Here is a 12,604-nt window from a genome sequence, read left to right on the forward strand (position 1 = left end):
AAAAAAAGACCTCGCGCTTGGACCATAATGTGACATTCGTCAAATTTCGGGTCTCGATTCGTATCCGTTTTGTAAACTTTATTGATGTAAACCGACCCGTTTTGTAAACCGAAGCTTATGATATAATAAACATTATGGATTTTATATTACAATATTGTTTTACACTTGTTGGGTCTTGAAAACATTCAATTCGGTCTTTAAAACACTTAAAAATCACTTAAAACGAACTTCGGGGGGCCAAAACTGCCATTTTTGAAAATATTGAATAATCAGAAAATCCACCCCGTCGCGCCGCGCGACAGGGGACCCCTATTCTAGTCGCGTGGCGTGACGGCAGACCTGCAGCAGCTGCATGTTTTTGTTGTTTTGTGTTCGTTTTTTACCCTTTTCTCATGCAAACTCTTGATAAACACCCATCTTTGACCCAACTCCTTCCCCTATATATACACCACCATTTCCACTCATTTACACCTGCTACATCTTCAATTTCTCCCTCAAATTCAAAGATCTTAAGGTTATTTTCATTTTGTTCTTGAAGGTTTGACTTCCAAAAGTCAAAATGAGTTTAATCTTTAATTCTAAATTGTTTATCTAACATTTCTAACACTTGTTTATGGTGGCACAACATATATATAATACACGCCCCTTGTTACCTTTGGTAGTTGCTTCTCCGACTCCGGTTGGTTAAGTTTCGGACCTCGTAAGGGAAGGCTTCATGGAGGACTTCGTGTTCTTGATATATATACACACACATAACTTGTTTGCACATACTAACCATGTCTAACATCTGCTCATTTTAGTTTATTTACCTTATTTACAAGTTCCATGGTTATGGGTTTAAGAGTCTATGCTTCGGTTCGACCGCAAATAGCTCTAAACCGGAAACCGAACTTTTGCTTACTAGTTTGGTTAAAAATAGTTGTTTAAACATGTTTAATGTTAGATTTGAGTTTCTAAAATCATTTTTACAAGTTCTTTGATATTAAGCATGTGGAATCTATTTATGAACTCGTTGGGAGATGGAAACCGAACAAAACCGAAACTTTTGCTTAAAAGACTTGTTGTTAACTTTTTAGTTGTAAAACTTAAATATTTCTCATTTATGAATTATTATACAAGATCTATGATATTTGGGCATGTGGAGACCATCAAGGAACATATTGTGAGATGGAAACCGAACCAATCCGATTTTTACTCGCTTAAGACACACAAGTGTGTTTTTAGCTATCAAGACTTGTATATTTCTTTAAAAATAGTTTACAAACTGATTTTAATTATTTTCTTAAGTACTTGGAATTGTTGGACCCAACATGATCTCATAACATATTTGGACCGACAAAACCGAACACTCGCTTAACGTACGTTGTTAGTTCTAAAACAATAGATCTACATACTTGGTTAAGTGTTATTATATTTTAATGAGTTACCTCATAATAATTAATATTTTGGAAAGTTGACTTTGGGTTTGACCATTGTCAAGACCCGAACCGACAACCCAAACACTCGTTAAAAATCCGTTTTAGTATCTTTGTCCCAATGGAACTTGCATTTTAGCATTTTTCCCACCTAATTACTTAACATTGGTTAAGTAAATATTAAGGTTAGATACTTTAACCCGGTTTTGAGAAAACTTACATTTTTAAAGGGTTATTTTTATAAATTCTTAAAAAATTACATTTTAAACCTCGAACTTTAATTTGTTTACTTTTGGCAACAATTATTTTATTTAAAGATCTTCAAGGAAACCTTTCTAAATCCAAGACTTCTTTTTATTTTAGGCTTCATACGTTAACTCGTCGTTCCGACAAATCTCCAAATAATCAAACTTTCAAGTTTATTACTGAACGTGAGTAACTTCATACCCCGTTTTCTATCTTTTGTTTTGGGGGTGACATTTCATCTTATCTAAACTAAATGTTTTATACTTGGGTCTTAAACCACGAACGTTGTTGTATACTTTACTTGAATAATTGCTCGATTTGGTGTTCTATGCTTAATTGACTACGTGTTTATCGCTTTTGGATGGTGGAACTATAAATCGTAGACCATTTGGCAACCCCTCATGGCAAGATGTCGTTAACGTAATGCAAATAACGATAACTATAAGATCCTAAACTATTTGGCAACCCCTTATAGTTGGGTGTCGCTAACTTGTTAGCGATAACTATTTTATCCAAGTTTATAGCTATTATTTATGGTTTTGTATACTAGTTTTGTGGCTTTTCATACTATATATCTATTGTTCAAACTTATGAATTGCTCACCAACCTTTGTGTTGACAAACTTTATTTTATGAAATGTTAAAGGTTTGCATCTAGGTTGATTATAGAGTTCGGTGAAGAAAACGTCACAAATACCGTTAGGATATTAGCAAAAATGAACAATATTTGATTTTCTATATTTTGTTATATTTTTTTGTATTTGAATTATGAATATTTGGTTATGTGACATTTTCGATGTTGTGAAATGAAATGAGTTTGTTAAATATTGTCGCTTTAAATAGTGTCATGCGCTTATGGGCAATCGTTGCACCCCGACACGTTCTGCCACCTTTGGTCGGGGTGTGATAGATTGGTATCAGAGCCTTGACAATTAGGATAGGTGGTTAGACGTAACGAACTAGAATTGTTATGCTTAGGGTCCTATACGTGTGTTCATACGTGTTTACTCTATTTTATTGTTCATATCGTATGTTTATTTATAAACTTGTTTAAAATTCACCAATATCCTAAATTTTCACATACACACACTTACATAGTATTTCCAAGGTATCCTTACATTAAAACGCAAAAGTAGATTTTTATTGTGTTTTATGGATAACAAGATTAACTTGGATCCCGTTGTTTCAAATCCCTTAAAGGTTGCGTTTATATCGGGTTTGTAGCTATCATAGAAAACGAGACAATATAAAATGACCATTTGACAAAAAGATTCCAAGGATCGAAGGTGATTTACTTACCTGAGATGGTTGAGTTATAGTGCTCGTTTTCTAGGCCACAAATCATGTTATATATGTCAATTATTTAAGTAGTCGAATGCGAGCGTCCCGGTCGCCATCCGAATTTTCGGTGTTAAAACAATAGAACTACGGTGATTTCGTGGACTAGTGTTTTGGCATGACGTTGTATCTCGATTTATTGTGTTATCATTGTTATTTGAGTCTAAAACATGAAAAAGTCGCGATGGTACGTGCACATGTTTAGACTCCAACGTGGTGTTTTATAAATCTTTTTTTTTTGTGTTGGAATATCGAGTCATGGTGATTTCATGCACGGTTTTTCTGACTCTATAAATCTCAAAATCTCAAAATTTTCAAGCTTTAACCATCTCAAAATCATTTACGTTTTGTTTACGGTTTTGTTATTTATACACAAAGTTTTATATTTTGCCTAACACTAACATCTTCTCCATACTAACTCTGGGATTCACAAATCAAAAAAATCGAAATCTTATTATATTTTATACACCTTTATATTCATTTCCTTTTATCCAAAACTTATTCCATTTTCTTTATAAATTTTAGCATGCCTCCGCTAAAACTCCAACCGCGCAAGAACTCCACCCGACGCATGGCCGCTCTCATCGCCAAACAAATGGCCGTTGTGATTCCCGAACTTATAACCCAAAGCTGCCCAACCCGCACCCGTTGTTGCACCCGTTGAACCCAAACACGCATCCTACCTGCTTAAAAATTTACTAGTGCCAACCCATTCGAATTCTTTGGAACCAACTGTGCGACTACCTTGTTGCAATGGTTCGAATATGTTGAGAATGTGTTTTTACACAGCAAATGCCCCGAAGCGAAAAAGGCAAACTTCGCTTCAAGCATGTTTAGGAAAACCGCCCTAACATGGTGGGGTAGTGTTATGCACCTCCAAGGTTCGGTTGTGGCCATGACTCTTCCATGGGCCGAACTCAAGGCACTTATGATGAAGAAATTATGTCCCAAACACGAGCTCCAAAAGCTTGAGTAAGAATTTTGAAACCTAAAGCAAGAAAGTGGTGATAACGCCGCCTACTCGCTCCGTTTCCACGAGCTGAGCGTTCTCGTGCCTCACTTGGTTACCCCAGCAGAACGTCAACTTGACAAATACATTGGGGGTCTACCAATGGAAATCCGGGACTCAGTCATGAGTAGCAAACCCGCGAACCTTGAGGAAGCCATCACTTTTGCCGGTGTGCTATCGGAAAGTCATGTGAAGGAAGGTACCCTAACCCTCAAGAAATCAAGTGAGAAAGCTAAGTCTGAGCCCGCACCGCAAGCCAAGGTTGAAACCGCACCACAAGCCATTAACTACTCAAACTCTTCCCGACACAACAACAACAACAAAAAGAAACACAAAACCAACTACCAAAATTATGCCGTCACCCAACCTCAACCACGACAACAAACCCAAACCCTCCTTCAAAACCGAAAACCTTATGTTGGAAACTCCCCGCTATGTAACACTTGCCAACTTCACCATACGCTAAACTCGCCTTGTCCCCATTGTACCATTTGTAACCGATTTGGCCATCTCCACACCACATGCCGATCCACCCAACGAACCCAACCTAACCAACCTAACCAACCAAACCAACCAAGAAAGAACTTTTCCCCAAAATTCCTAAAACCGATATGCACCCTACCCACCAAACCAACCCCAACAACCCCAAGCTTGCTTTAACTGTGGTGACCCAAACCATTTCTGCAACAACTGCCCATGTTTAACCTTCGCCAACCAAGCCCAAACCGTAACCGTTCCCTATTACCAAACCCAAACCTACCAAATTCAAACCTACCAACCTCAACTCCCCCAACTCAATGTACCAATCATCCAACCCATCCAAGCAATCCAAGCACCACCTTCACCGCAAGCACCTCAACTCAACCATGGTAACCAAGGGCGAGCTTTTATGATGAATGCAAATCAAGCTCAAGTGGCAAACGATGTTTTGAACGGTATGTTTTTGGTGAACTATCATTGGCTTCTATTTTATTTGATACCGGTGCCGATAGAAGTTTTATTTCTTTGTAATTTGAGTCGAAACTTGCTATGCCTCGAACTAAGCTTTCCCGACCGTTCTCCGTTGAAGTCGCCAATGGAAATTCCGTTACCATCAATTCCGTCGTCCGCGACTGTTCTATCATCCTTTCTAAGCATAAATTCTCCATCGATCTCATCCCGATGCAAATGGGTAGTTTCGATGTCATAGTAGGCATGGATTGTTTATCTTTGCACCGTGCCGAAGTTGTTTGTTTTGATAAATTCATTCGCATCCCGCTCGTCAAAGGCAAGGTTCTTAAGGTCTTTGGAAACGCAACGACTCGAAGGTTAAATCTCATGTCGTGTGCTCAATCGCAAAAGTATTTACGCCAAAAGTACGTTCCGTTTTTAGCTCTCTCGGTGACAAAGGACAAAAAGGAAAGGAAAATCCAAAATATTCCCATAAGGGACAACCCTTCGATTGGGGTTCGAAGCAAGAGGAAGCCTTTTGTACTCTCAAGGACATGCTTTGCAATGCTCCCATTCTAACCCTTCCCGATGGAAACGACGATTTTGTTGTATTTTGCAATGCCTCCCATCAAGGCCTTGGTTGTGTTCTCATGCAACGAGGTCAGGTCATCGCATACGCATCAAGGCAACTTAAGGTCAACAAGAAGAACTATATGACTCACGATCTCGAACTTGGTGCCGTCGTTTTCGCTCTCAAAATCTGGAGACATTACCTTTATGGAACAAAATGTGTGGTTTTTACCGATCATAAAAGCCTTCAACACATTTTTGACCAAAAAGATCTCAACATGAGGCAACGACGATGGGCCGAATTACTTAGTGATTACGATTACGAAATTCGCTACCATCCCGGTAAAGCGAATGTTGTCGCCGACACCCTAAGTCGAAAGGTTAATGTTAAAACCGTTCTGCTTCTTAGTGTCATTGTTCAAACCGATCTTCAAATTCGTATCTTTCAAGCTCAACGTACCTCCGTCGAAGAACGTAATATGTACGACGATATGTCTTGTGGAGCCGAACTTCAACTCGAAACTAAACCTGATGGTCTTTTGTACTTTCTCAATCGTTTGTGGATTCCCAATCGCGATGACCTTTGTACTTGTTTTTTTGACGAAGCTCACAACTCGCATTATTCCGTTCATCCCGGTGCGGATAAAATGTATTTCAATCTTCGTGCTACCTTTTGGTGGCCGGGTATGAAAAAGGACGTAGCGTTGTTTGTATCTAAATGTCTTACTTGCTCAAAGGTCAACGCCGAACATCAAAAACCTTTTGGTCTACTCGAGCAACCACCGATTCCCGTTTGGAAATGGGAAGACATTGCTATGGACTTTATCACCAAATTACCCAACACCCAAAAGGGCAACAATAGTATTTGGGTGATCATCGATCGATTAACCAAATCTGCTCATTTCATTACGATCCGCGAGAAGTATTCTGTCGAACAACTTGCTCAAATCTATGTTTGGGAAATCATGTGTTGACACGGTTTGCCATTGTCCATCATCTCCGATCGCAATGCCCGTTTTACCTCTCATTTTTAGCGATCTCTTCAAGGAGCTTTGGGAACACGACTTGATCTTAGCACCGCTTATCATCCTCAAACGGACGGTCAAACTGAACGTACAATTCAAACACTCTAGAATATGCTACGAACGCATCAAGATACTCCAACAAATAACCGACATGGACCAAACCACTTTCGGGAAACATATCGGCCTCACATTTTTTTCCACAAGATCGTTATGAAAACTTTGTAATGTTTGGCGTTGGGCAAAAGCACACTTGAGCATATGACAAGTTGAGTTCCAACGGGCAGGAACGTCCCAATTCGGCCCCAAATATTTTCTTTCTACCGATTTGCAATAGTTCTTACATTCAAGATGTCTTATTTTCCACTTTTGATAACATCTTGTTACATAAGTCTAAAGCAAGTTAAATCTTGACAAATGTCTTCATTGCCGATACCATCTTGAACAACCAAATTGATGATATGTGCAGATGTAACATCCCCAAAATTTTGATCCAAATTTGACAACTTAGGAAAGTTGAGGGATCAAAAATAATATCAAGACAAGTCATGAGAAAATATTAAATAAGGAAATATAAGAAAAATAAGGAAATAAAATATTTCCTGAGTTAAGTATTTCCACAAGAAAGAAATAAGGAAACTCCATCCCATATGGAAGGATGTAAGAAAGTGGAAGCACTTTACTTGGATATAAACATGGAATATAAATCCCATCCCACATGGAAAGTGATAAAGAAATGGAAGCTCTTTATAAGGAAGAGATTTTCCATAGTATTATTCTTTTATGAATATCATCCACCAAGTGGTCCTAGCGGAGGGTGCGTAGCACCCGACGCGTGCTCGGGCTCGGGCGACGACGACGGCAAAGAGCGTTGGGCGTAATGTGGCGCTTTGATGGCGCACTTTGTAGACGTGTCAGACCAAGTGGCGATACGTGGCGTTCATGCAGAAGTGGCGGCGTCGCGATACGCGACGGCCATATGGAAGACTCCGTCGCGTATCGCGACGGAGTAAAAAATCAGCTATAAAAGGGGAGGCCACGGGCTCATTCCCCACACACCAAAACACTCTCTCTCTCTAGAATTTCTCTCTCTACATTGGTTTGTGTGCCAAGCATCGTTTTGCGTGCCACCAACCCGACAATCATCACCTCGTAATCCGTGTCAAATACCCGACGTTTCCTCGAAGTGCTTGCCACTGAAGAAACCCGACATTCCGTCTCGAAGTACGTGCACGACCCAGCGACAACTTAACATCACCCGATTTGCGTGCCAAGAAGGGTTGATCAAGAACGCCTCGATAAATGTGCATAGAGTAGAAGTATTGCCCGCATAAACTTAGGAATATTTAACTCCAAATACCCGTGCGAGTTAGGGGTTCTGCCTAAGTTATTATTTTATTATTATAAATAGCTTAGACCATAGTCGAGGGTATAGCCCGAATCTTGATTACGATTAAGAATAATATAACTTTTCTTAAGCAAAGGTTATAGTTAAAATAGTATTTCTTTATTATTAAGAAATATAATATTAAAAGAATATAGTTTGATTAATGTTTCTTCTTGAGAAAGAAACTCAGTATAGACGTTTCATCCTGAAGAAGAAACGTAACATGTCATTGATAAATAAAAAAAGGGACTAAAGGTCCAAATGTTTTATATAAACAAATGAATTTATCAAGGTTAAAGCTATACAAAACAGACTAAAGGTCTGAAGCTCGATCGATGATCTAGTTACTTATACAAATGTTATTCTCGTACTATAGGTCCGAGGTAACAAAACAAGAAGCAGAATCAGAAAACAGGAATCAGTATCAGAAACTTATTATAAACAGAAAAGGTGAATACGCCCCAAACCTTTTATAATGAGTCTGAATGTTTGCATAGGATTTACGAATCCTTAAAACTTTGTGTTACAATAATAAGAAAACGGACACTCTGATTAAGAGTATACATGTGTCTGGATCCATTCATACATGGTGACTCGACATTTCTCCGAGGCCATGCATATCATCAACTTGCCTCTGAAGGTCTACGGGACTGTTCAGAGAAATGATATTGTGTATATAATTAATTGTACAAGGTACTTAGGGTAATTTGATCCCAATTTAGTTGGGTGCCTAATGAGTAGTCACAATGGTATTATTGTTGGTTTCACAAATGTATTGAAAAGATATTTTTAGAGTCAGCGTCATTCACCAGCTGTGTGCTGACGTATTTTCCAACCCATTTTACAGGAAAACAAGAAAGGTTAGAAGAGACAAGAAGGAATAGAAGATTGGAGTTATAGTCATTAGATGCTATCTGGTGGCTCAGATATTTTATTTCAATGTATTATAAATAATTATGTTTTTCAAAGAAATGTATTTGAAATATCAAACGGGTATTTTAACCCTAGAGTTTAATAAGTTTTCAATATAATAATATTTGATTAAAGACTTCCGCTAAAACTAAAAATGCAACTCTGATGTATTTACAAAACATGTACCAACTTGTGGTTACACGCCTAGGCCCTAAGTCGGGGTGTGACAACATTACATCGAAGATGAAAAAAATTCCCGTAACTAGGTGGCGAATATTTTATGATAAATTTTTCGGCCGCCTTTGTATTGCTTGATGCGTTGTCAAACGACATCGAAAATATTTTATTTTTCAAGTTGTAAGTCGTTATAACCTCAAAACCAATTCAAACAATTTTTCGGCGGTATGTGGGTACGAGAAGTTTTTAAAAGCGATGATGCGTTTCATCAATTACCAAGTCACCGGATCAACCCAATGAGCGGTGACACATATGTATGATTCGGGTAACCCGAGTGGTGCCGCCCAAACATCGCTAGTTAAACTCAACATCGATTCTAAAGTATGAAAAAACTCGATTAACTCTTTTTTTGCACACTCCCACAATTTGATACAATGACATCTTAGCCTTAGTGTTTCGGTTAAAAATTGGCAAAGCAACTTATGATCAAATTAGTGCGTGAGGTGAAGTGCTTGTTGATAATAAGATCGAATACAATGATATGATTACGAGGGAAAAAACCCTTGATCACAATAATATTACGTCGGTCAAGAATTAACAACGTAATCTTTGGTCGAATTACTTCGGTCAAAGATTAAGAACGTAATTTTTGGTCGGATTCGTATATGATTATGGTAATCTCCGGCAAAAAAAACCCCCGGATGGTGAAAACTATCACCGTCGACTTTATTAATAATGAAAATAGGTGATTACAAGTGGTGGAGCTGATAAGTGATCAAATGCTAAGTGTTACAGAGTATGCTAGTAGCTAAGTAAGTGAATGTGTGTGGCCTAATGATATTATCAGCTCATATATATAATAAAAGATTACAACTGCTATCCCGAAATAACCGAAAACCCTAGACTATTTCCTCCATAATCCGTTGCTTGCCAACGTTCCATTTGACGAAGTTCAAGCATTAGCCGTTGTAAGTCCATGTTCGTATTAGCATATTTAACACGTGATCTTATCTGCAAAACAAATAAAAATAATATAGGACAATTGAATTAGTCAAATACCATCCTCGGAATATTAGCGTTGACAGGATAGCTCAAAATCCTTGAATCGTAGCTCATCCTGAGGATAGAAAATCTACACCCAACACCTAGTATCACCTTCGGTAGTGAGAACCAAGTCCCAATTCTTCCATACTTCTTTGTTGCGGTTATGTTAGAGGACCCCAACAACTAGTGGGTCATCAATAGCACGAATCGGGTCAATAAAAACGTTCTTGTTAGACTTGTTTGTTAGTATTTTTGGTGGGTGCCATAATATATTTGAGTCGGATGGTCGGGTTTGTAAAACGAGAAGTATTTTAGATTGTTTTTGAGCTTGGTGGTGAAACAAGGGGTGAATAAACCATTTATATAAGGTTTTGGACAAGAAAAACCGGTTCCAACGGCTATATTACCGTTGGAACCGGTTAAAAAGGCTATTTTTCTCTCAAAAACCGGTTCCAACGGCTATATTACCGTTGGAACCGGTTCCAACAGATAGTTTTTGACCTGCAGCTGATATCTACGTAAAATACCCGGCAGAACCGGTTATTCCGGGTAGGAACCGGAACTGGTTCCAAAATGGAACCGGCTACGAACCGATTGGGGATATAATATGTGGAACCGGGTTGGGATATCGGGTATATAAATACCCAAACTGGGTTTTAGGTCCAACACAATGTTGTAAAAGTAGGATTACAAGCCCAAGTACTCTCCGAGTACTCACTACAAGGATTACAAGTCTTAACTCAAATAACAAATAACCCTTTTCAGGGGCGCAGATAAATTTTCCTATTGGAACCATCCTCCCATTGCAGTCGTCCTTCCAACCAATTGCTTTAAACTTTATTTCTCTCTCCCTAGGCTCTTGATAGTCCAGTGGCAGCCGATCAAAATTTGTGCCCATTTGAACCGAGCTCAAGTTGCTCAAATCATAATGCTTTTTTACTTGAGAGCTGCAAGAACCTTTTGAAAAATGGTTTCGTTAATTTGGTTACACACATATAACTATAAGCGAACAATAAAAATCAGTTACCAAATGAACCATAACCAAACCTGTTAAAAATATTTGCCCTTTCAGTTTCATAATCCACTCATTATAAATAGAGACATCTTATTTTGTAACCAAATTGTACTAAATGAAATCACTTCTATATGGTTTAGTTTTATGTCAATACTTACTAAAAAATGGATTCATAAATAATAAATATATAGAAATCAACCATGAGGAGAACTCACCTAGTTAATTAGAATGTGTCAAGGACTACAACTGTTTGATTTAAAACCTGAAATCAAATTTGAATCAATCAATAACAAATCACAACAGTTTAGCCGAACGATCGATTCACAAAATAAATTATTAAAATAAAGAAAAGAAAAGTGTTGCTACCGAGATAAAATATGTGGCTACAGTGTATCCTAGCGATGGACCTCTCGCCCCCATCAATAACTCAATTGACACCGATCGAGCAATGAACCGACTATGGGTAGAGAACCAATTGATTTTCAATCTTAGAAAGATAGTTTATGGGAACAGCGGCTCTTCGCTTTCAGCTGCAACTATGAAAATCAAAAACTAAGTTAAGAAAACTATCATCTAAAGGTTATAAAGCCATAAAGGCAATTTAATGTTTTATTCATGAGAAAGTTGTAGGAAATTAAACATTACACATATTGAAAAATACAATGATTTCACACTCATCTACATACTAATTGTGTAAAGCCCATTAATATATGAAAACTCAAAAGTTTTATACACAATCGGGAAATTCAAAAGGGGTCTCAAGTTTACAGAAGAACCAACTAACATTATCTCCCAGCCTTTGCAACTAAAGTGTTAATAAAAAATTTGGCTAATCAACATTTGTAATCACTTCTAACATCAAACTCAAAAAATCCAACAAAACCAAAAAGTGTAAATAGTAATAGCAGTAACCCCAAAACCAGAACCAGATTTCTCGCACAAAAGTGTATCAATTTTCAACCCTAATTAGACCAATTACTCTGCAAATTTGAATAACATCAATTATCATAAACTGAATAATTACCATATTATTGAAGACATAACCAAACAAATCTTGTAATTTGATGAATCCTGATAAGATTTAACATAAACTGAGCTAAACCCTAGACTCTAAGCCTAGCCGTTCGAACCATATCTGAACCTTAGAAGCCGGGAAACAGAAATCGAGGGTAGGGAAACAAAAGAGCAGAAATCGTACCTGGTTATGCTTTGAATCGGGCAAAAATCGAGCGTCAACGAGCGATGGTGGTGGTGGTGGTGGTGGTAGTGGTGGTGTGTGTTGGTCGCCAAGAGCCAGAGAAGAAGGAATGAACGAACTTGTGGTATCTGTGGGTAATTAGGTCTTTCTTCTCATTCAGACTTGTTTTAAAGCTGAATGGGTAAGAGGCCCATTCAGCCATTCAGATGTGGCACTTTGACAAAACAAACACTCTTAAGTCTGACCCAACCAGATCTGAATCATTAAGAGGGTCATATAGAGCTAAACAAAAGCCCCTAAGAGGTGTAACTGTCTTAATTTTAAGAGATTTTGTTTAATTAC

General features: G+C 38.0%; 1 long non-coding RNA gene across 1 annotated transcript; it reads right to left on the minus strand.

Annotated features, from left to right (window-relative positions):
• Window positions 1-10,898: 10,898 nt before the first annotated feature.
• Window positions 10,899-12,318, minus strand: LOC143614343 (uncharacterized). The gene is made up of 3 exons (XR_013150277.1): window positions 11,431-12,318; window positions 11,280-11,326; window positions 10,899-11,006 (listed from the first exon to the last, which is right to left on the minus strand). It is a non-coding gene; the product is annotated as an uncharacterized LOC143614343 (long non-coding RNA).
• Between the last annotated feature and the right edge of the window lie 286 nt (window positions 12,319-12,604).

Source organism: Bidens hawaiensis, unplaced genomic scaffold (genome assembly GCF_021521415.1).
Source record: "Bidens hawaiensis isolate Kalapana, Puna unplaced genomic scaffold, B.hawaiensis_p1.1 tig00039700_1, whole genome shotgun sequence".
Taxonomy (NCBI): Eukaryota; Viridiplantae; Streptophyta; class Magnoliopsida; order Asterales; family Asteraceae; genus Bidens; species Bidens hawaiensis.